Below are 6,922 nucleotides of genomic sequence, written 5' to 3' on the forward strand. Positions count from 1 at the left end.
TTTTGGTGTTACAACATGTGCTTTCAGTACATTTTGTTTGTTAATGCGAGAGTTCAATGTTCGGTTTGATAACATCTCTCAGCGGAAGTGCTCCTGAGGAACGTGTTATTCAAATGTTTATCAATAGTAGTGTGAATTTGTGGTAAATGTTTTCCATGACAGCCTGGGAAATACGTAAACATGTAAAGCTTAAAAGTGACTTAAGTTCTTTAATAATTTTGTCTTTGGTTGCAACATATGTTGTATCATTTGGCCAATAAAATGATGACATACCTTTATTAAATTGAATGTTTTTCTTTGTGTTTTTTATTAATCAGAAAATATAAGTCTTTATTTCAAAATATTACAAATAACTTAATACTGTGATATTCTGCACTTCAATTACCAATTAGTCCACCAGTAGAGGCCTTTAATTTCTAGTGTAATTTTAAAATTATTTTTCGTCCTCATTTATTTCCACCGCAACATTTATTTTACATTCGAAGGAGTTTTTGGAATTTGGTAAGTGAATCTCTTATAACAAAGTGGTTCAACCCGTCTATTTATCGCCAGTGATTTTAAATAGTCTAACATCCAATCAGAGCGCTTCTTTCTGCGGAGCGCGTCCAATAGGGGTCTCTCTCCGAAGATAGTCACTGATCCCATAAAAGAAATCGGTCTCAGCCAGCGATAGTGTCCTGCTCAAGCCAACAGACATGTCGGAATTTCTGGAGGACCCGTCTGTGCTCACTAAAGATAAGCTCAAAAGTGCACTGCTGGCCCATAATGTGGCTCTGCCGAACGGCGAACAGAAGAAGGACGTATACGTACAGCTGTACTTGAAGAATCTGACCGCGCAAAACAAAAAGAGCAGCGGCTCTCCAGATGTCTTCTCCAGCGACGAGGAACTGCCTCCAGCCCCCGTGCTCTCCAACCGTAGCCGCTCTGGCAGGGTGGGTTGCTTGATCTTCCTTGGTTTGGAAATGCTTGCTTTGTTTTGGCTGGTTATTTGACTTGCATGTAAAATGAATCAAATCGAATTGTATCTGTTGTATCATGTCGTGCATGTTCTAAAGGCGTGCTTGTTAGAGTCAGATGAAGAGGTTAGGATTATCAGAGTAAATAAATGTCATAAGTGTCTGGTTTGCCCATGCACATGCCTCACAAATGAAAACAAACCAGCATGGCTAACTTTTATTATGGTGTCCGGTTCGTGAACGAATCAATCGTTATTTTTGAGTTGGACCATTTCAGTTAATCAATTGAGTTGGATTACAAAACAGGTCTGTACGATTCGTTCGCGAAAAGAGAATTAGTAGAATAGGAAAAGTGTTGCACATGTGTCGTATTGACAATATTTTTATGAATTTGATCACACTCTCGACATAACGTTAGTTGATTTTAATGAGTAGTATTAGATGAAAACATGCAGTAATAGCTACATTTAGCCAAGGATTAAGAATGTTTTTACCATTTAATCACTTGCATTATATTTAAGTTCTAAATTACTTCTTATGAGCTGAATCACAGCTGCAAGTAACGTTACCCTAACTTGGTCTCTTGGAATTACAATAAAAGCCCTCAAGATATAATCAAAACGTATAATTAATCAAATATGTAGTCTGAACAGCAAAATGTATTTATTGCTTTATTTGAACGCTTATTGTAATATTATTTCTTGCAGAAATTTCAGGTATCACATTTATACGCCTTGTGAGAATCATTTTTAGAACATGGGTTTGAAGCCGACTGTTCGAAAGAACCGATTCGAACGCTACTTCCTATTACCGGCCGACAATTTCCCGCGTAAATGTGTCGGTCTGATTCATAGATTTAAATTTCAATCAAGTGTTTAAAATCCATTTAAAATCATAAATGCATGACTTGCAGAGATTATAACGTGTTTTATACTGCTATATGTAATCCCCGTTTCACATCTGTTTTAGACGTGTCTATTCAAGTCACAGGAAACGTAAAAGCCCCAGCTTTATTATGAATACTTCAGGGAAGATCCATGCTGTGGCAATTTTTACCTAGCATACCATAGCAATTCAGAAAGTTTTGTTTTGTTTTGCTATGCATCTAAATCTGGTGATGTTGTTAGTCCTTGGCATTTCATGAATAATGCTGAAGTGATGAAACACCTGTTCTTAGAGAGGTGGGAGTGTTTTTCCCCCCATTTCTCCATATTTGTTACTCATTTTAATACCCATAGCTATTTCAATACATAATACGGCCTGTCTGCACTTGAATAAGCACAGTGTGCTTGTAAGTTATATCTTTTTTTCAGTTTTTTTTTTTCATCAGGTATGAGGGTGTGTCTGTTGTTGCCATTATTTATACAGATTTCAGAGTGAATACTACAAGTTAAGTTAGTTTTGGTTATTCAGACTTGGAGGTCGACCGATTGATCGACGGGCCGATTTTTGGCATTTTTAAATTAATCTGCATCGGCCGATTGTACTGCAAATTAGTCCGATTTATAGGCAGGCGCATCTGGGGCATCTAAGCTGGTGACCATATTTTAGTTTCGTGGGCGGGGTTTCGCCTACAAGTATAGTGTGTGTGTTTGTTTGCTTGTTTGTTTTGTTTTTATAATAAATAAAAAGAAAACAAGTAGTTAGAATAGAAAAAGAATAGGGAATGCTAGTGCTAGAGGGTCATTTTTAAATAAAAATAAAACAAGTCAATAGAACAGAAAAATAATAGATAATGCTTGTGTTAGAATGTCATTATTTATAATAAATAAAAAGAAAATAAGTAGAAAGAATAGAGAATGTAGGGTTGTGCGATAGTATCGTGTATCGACGATAGTCAGCGATATCGACGATAGCACATGTCTTTGTCGATAGTCAAGACGATATTAGGCTCATTCTCCTATAAATTTATTAAATTATTATTATTAGGCAGCCTATTATACTTTGGCTATTATCAAATTGCCCCGCTATTTCACTTCAGCACCGCATTTCACACTCGCGCAAATGAGAATTCGAGCCTGTAGCCGGTGAAGGAGTCTCCAACCACAAACACAGACGTACATCGTCTGCTGATATAAGTTATTTCAGTGCATTTTAACAAGTAATCTGAACAGCCTTTATATGTGCAGTATTTTAACCGAGCCCTCACTAACTGAGTTTAATGCCACAGTTATGTTAGAATGCATTTCATTCTTGTTTCTGTGGCGGTGCGTCGGGCTCATCATGGGGCGCACGGTCCTGAGCGCTGAATGACTGATGTATCTGTTCGATTTAACTTTATTTCAAATATATGAACTTACCTGTTTTAAATACGTTTATATTTAACGTTCGTTTATGTCCAATGTGTTAAACTGTTGGTTTTTAAATAAATCTACTTTTAATTTTCACCATTGACTGCAGCCCTTTTAAACTGATAACTTCCGTGCTCTGATGCGGCAAACTTGTCACAGGACGTGCGGTCCTAATAGCGATGTATGACTGTTGTATCCGAATATATATGAAATAGCTGTTTTAAATATTTTTATATTTAACATGTTAGTTTATCAGTATGTTTAAAAGTATAGCCTATTATTTCGATTATTGGTGCTTTCATAGGCTGTCTCTCGCGCGCCCACGCGGTTTAAAACACCACATAGTTATGAAAATAGCCTAAGTACAGAGAGTCTCTCTCTTGCCCCCACCCACCCATGCATGCACGCACGATAATATCGTGTATCGGCGATCTCACAGGCTGGCGATATGAAGATTTGAAAAATGACCATATTGCCCAACACTGAGAATGCTACTGTTAAAGGCTCTTTTTTCTTTTTCTTTTGAAATAAAACAAGTAGTTAGAATAGAAATAGAATATAGAGTGCAAATGTTAGAGGGTCAATTTTTTTAATAAAAAAAACAAGCAGATAAAATTTGAATTAGCATTATAATAGAGAGTGCTAGAGTTATGGCGCTTTTCCACTGCATGGTACGGCACGGTACGGTTCACTTTTTGGGGGTTTTCCACTGGGTACAGTACCTGGTACTTTTTTTTAATACCACCTCGGTTGGGGTTCCAAGTGAACCGTACCGTTACCAGTACCGTTACCAAAACGTGACGTGTAAACTAGGGCTGTGACGGTATGGGATTTTTATTACCGCGGTGAAGACGCAACAAATCACCGCGGTTTGGCGGTTAATCGCAACCCCCCTCCCCCTCCCGCCGCGGAAATATAATGATTTAAGAACGCATGCAGCTTGTAAATGAACATGGAAATGAATAATAATAAAGCAGTCTTCTTTATTATTAAAACAGCAAATTATATTAACAATAATAAAATAAAATTACATTTATTTCAACTTTGTTTTTTCGATATCTTTTGAGTTTAATAGGAATTATGGAACAGTTTTTAATAATTTAACAGCAAATTATCATTAATATTATTTAACTTAATAAGGCTACATTTATAACAACATTTTTAAAAGTGGAACATAAAAGTGTTTGAATCTGATTTGGGTTTTTCAAAGTGCAACACAAGGGAACATCAGGAACATCATTGTTAAACTACTGGGCCGCTTAAGTGAATCGGCAAGTCCTGCTGCTTTATTTTTCGGTCTTCAAGTTTCTTGGCAGGAAAACCAACATGTTCACTTTGTCTGATTTCAGCGAAGATCTTAACGGAGTGACAATGTTGCCTTCCGCACTGAATACACGCTCCGAGGGAGCGCTCGTAGCGCATATAGTCATATATTTTCTGGGGTTGAGAACCACTGCGTTAAAGAGACCTTGATATATGACACTGTGCCATAATGAAAGCCAAATCTTGATGTAAATGATGTCCCTGTATCTTGGATCAATTAATGTTGCAGGTGCACTATATTTGTCTTCCATGACGCTAACCATTTTTCTTTTTATGTTGCGCGTCAACTCCGTGTCTTCCTCGGTTGGGAGCAAAATATCCTCAGATAATAACCGTAGGACTGGTTTAACAGAGGACGCTGTAACTGTCTTCTCGGAAGACAGCGCATCTGTAAAATCCGTGACCTTCTTCAGCGCTGCATTAACGGATTCTAGGACTTCGATGTCCTGCCACGTCGGAATCAAATGTTGGCTGCGCCGGTCATCCAGCACCCTCCTAATGGCTGGGGCTTGCTCGAGAACGCGATTTACCCCACCTGGTAGGACAGTCCTGTGAATACATTAAAAACACAGTTGTATTAGTACTCAATGTAGGCTATTTAAGTATAAGTTTGTAACCTATATTATGCTCTTATTCGTATTTTTCATTATTTTTTAATGTGTATTTTTGAAGATGACGATCCTGACTCGCCATCTCCTCACATGCGCCTTTAGAGAGAATTGCATCTTTACGGATTAAGATTATAATTAAATGGTTTTTGTTTTCGATTTGTTTTATTTCGTTAAGTAGTAATTCAAAGCTTTCTATAGATATATTTATCATGTCTGTGAGGCATGTATTCGCTGAGTTTCGGTTCATTTTTGTGAAGCGCTCCCGTTTAAAGGGGTCATATGATGCGATTTCAATTTTTCCTTTCTCTTTGGAGTGTTACAAGCTCTTGGTGCATAAAGAAGATCTGTAAAGTTGCAAAGACTAAAGTCTCAAATCCAAAGAGATATTCTTTATAAAATTTAAGAGTCAGCCACACCTACCTAAAACGGCTCATTCTAACACGCCCCCACATGTCTACATCACTATGTGGGAAGATTACCGACTGGCCTGTTAAAACGCAAATTATAATCGGGCCTGTTTTAGATCCATCAGTTATGGTGATGAAAAAAAATTACTCGCCATCTCATTGTATGTGCCTTTAGAGAGAAATGCACGGATTACATAATGAAAGAGTTTCTATTTTCGATTTGAAGGATTTCGTTTTAAAGTAGTAATTTAAAGCTTTCTATATATTTTTATCATGTCTGAGTTTAGGTTCATCATTGTGAAGCGCTCCTGTTCAAGCCAGAGACGGCAGAAAGCGTTTGTTTTCTTTATTTTATAAAAGCACAACATTTGGTTGATATTGTGAGTGGACACAAATAAAAGTAGACCCTTTACAGTTTGGAATGACGTATTACTCTACAACCAAAAAGTTTTGTGTGTGTGTTCAGCTGTTGCGGAAGGACAGACGTTCCTCTCGTTGATAGCAGAGGATTGGATCCTGCCAGAGCTTGATGGGGCGACGCGGAATGAAAAAGTTTTTTTTAGGAGTCGTGGTAGTAGAGGCGGCGCAACTATAACGACATGTGAATAATCCCATCCACTCTAGAGCGGTACTGAACTGCAGTGGAAACGCAAACCGTGCCGTGCCGTACTGAGAGATGTGTTTTCAGCCGTTTCTTGAAAATGATTAAGGACTCCGCTGCTTGTATTGAGTTGGGCAGGTCATTCCACCAAGGGGGAACAGTTGGTGTAAAAGTCCATGAAAGTTTTATCATCGGTAGAATGCAAAATGTTTCAATACAAGCATTTCAGTCAAATGTAATTTATGCAATATTTCAAACTTTTAACCCACTTGGGAAAATCAACCCATGGCAACGGTTTAAAAGTAGCCCAATTCTGTGGAAAAAAACGAGGACTTGGCAACCCTGCATCCAACAAGAGCTCCAGGAGTCGGCTTTGACTGATCACAGGTCGAGAATAAGGAGAGATGACTGACAAGACCATGCTGGAGTATTTGCTGCTCAACAGATCCTGAACTCATTGACAAATATCTGATCTTGTAAGATGTGCTCCCTATTCACAGAGTGCATGTGATCGCGAAATCGAAAGTGAACGTGAACAGCACGAACGCTCATTCAAAAGGGATTTAAATACTGAGAGCGGCTCCCTGATGCGGCAAAATGATATACAATATTAGAATGTTTAAAGGAGTGAACACGAAAATCGCGAGAGCGAAACGCATGTTGTGGGAGCAGGCGGCAATGGTCAGATTCAGCGGGAGCGAGATTAAGAAAACAGCCAAATCCCGGACATTTT

At 38.2% G+C, this 6,922-nt stretch overlaps 1 pseudogene; it reads left to right on the forward strand.

Annotated features, from left to right (window-relative positions):
• The first annotated feature begins 651 nt into the window (after nucleotides 1-651).
• The window catches only part of LOC107659839 (lamina-associated polypeptide 2, isoforms beta/gamma-like), a 20,164-nt pseudogene continuing 13,893 nt past the window's right edge, over nucleotides 652-6,922 (forward strand).

Source organism: Sinocyclocheilus anshuiensis, unplaced genomic scaffold (assembly GCF_001515605.1).
Source record: "Sinocyclocheilus anshuiensis isolate Anshui unplaced genomic scaffold, SAMN03320099.WGS_v1.1 scaffold1032, whole genome shotgun sequence".
In the NCBI taxonomy this organism is placed as follows: Eukaryota; Metazoa; Chordata; class Actinopteri; order Cypriniformes; family Cyprinidae; genus Sinocyclocheilus; species Sinocyclocheilus anshuiensis.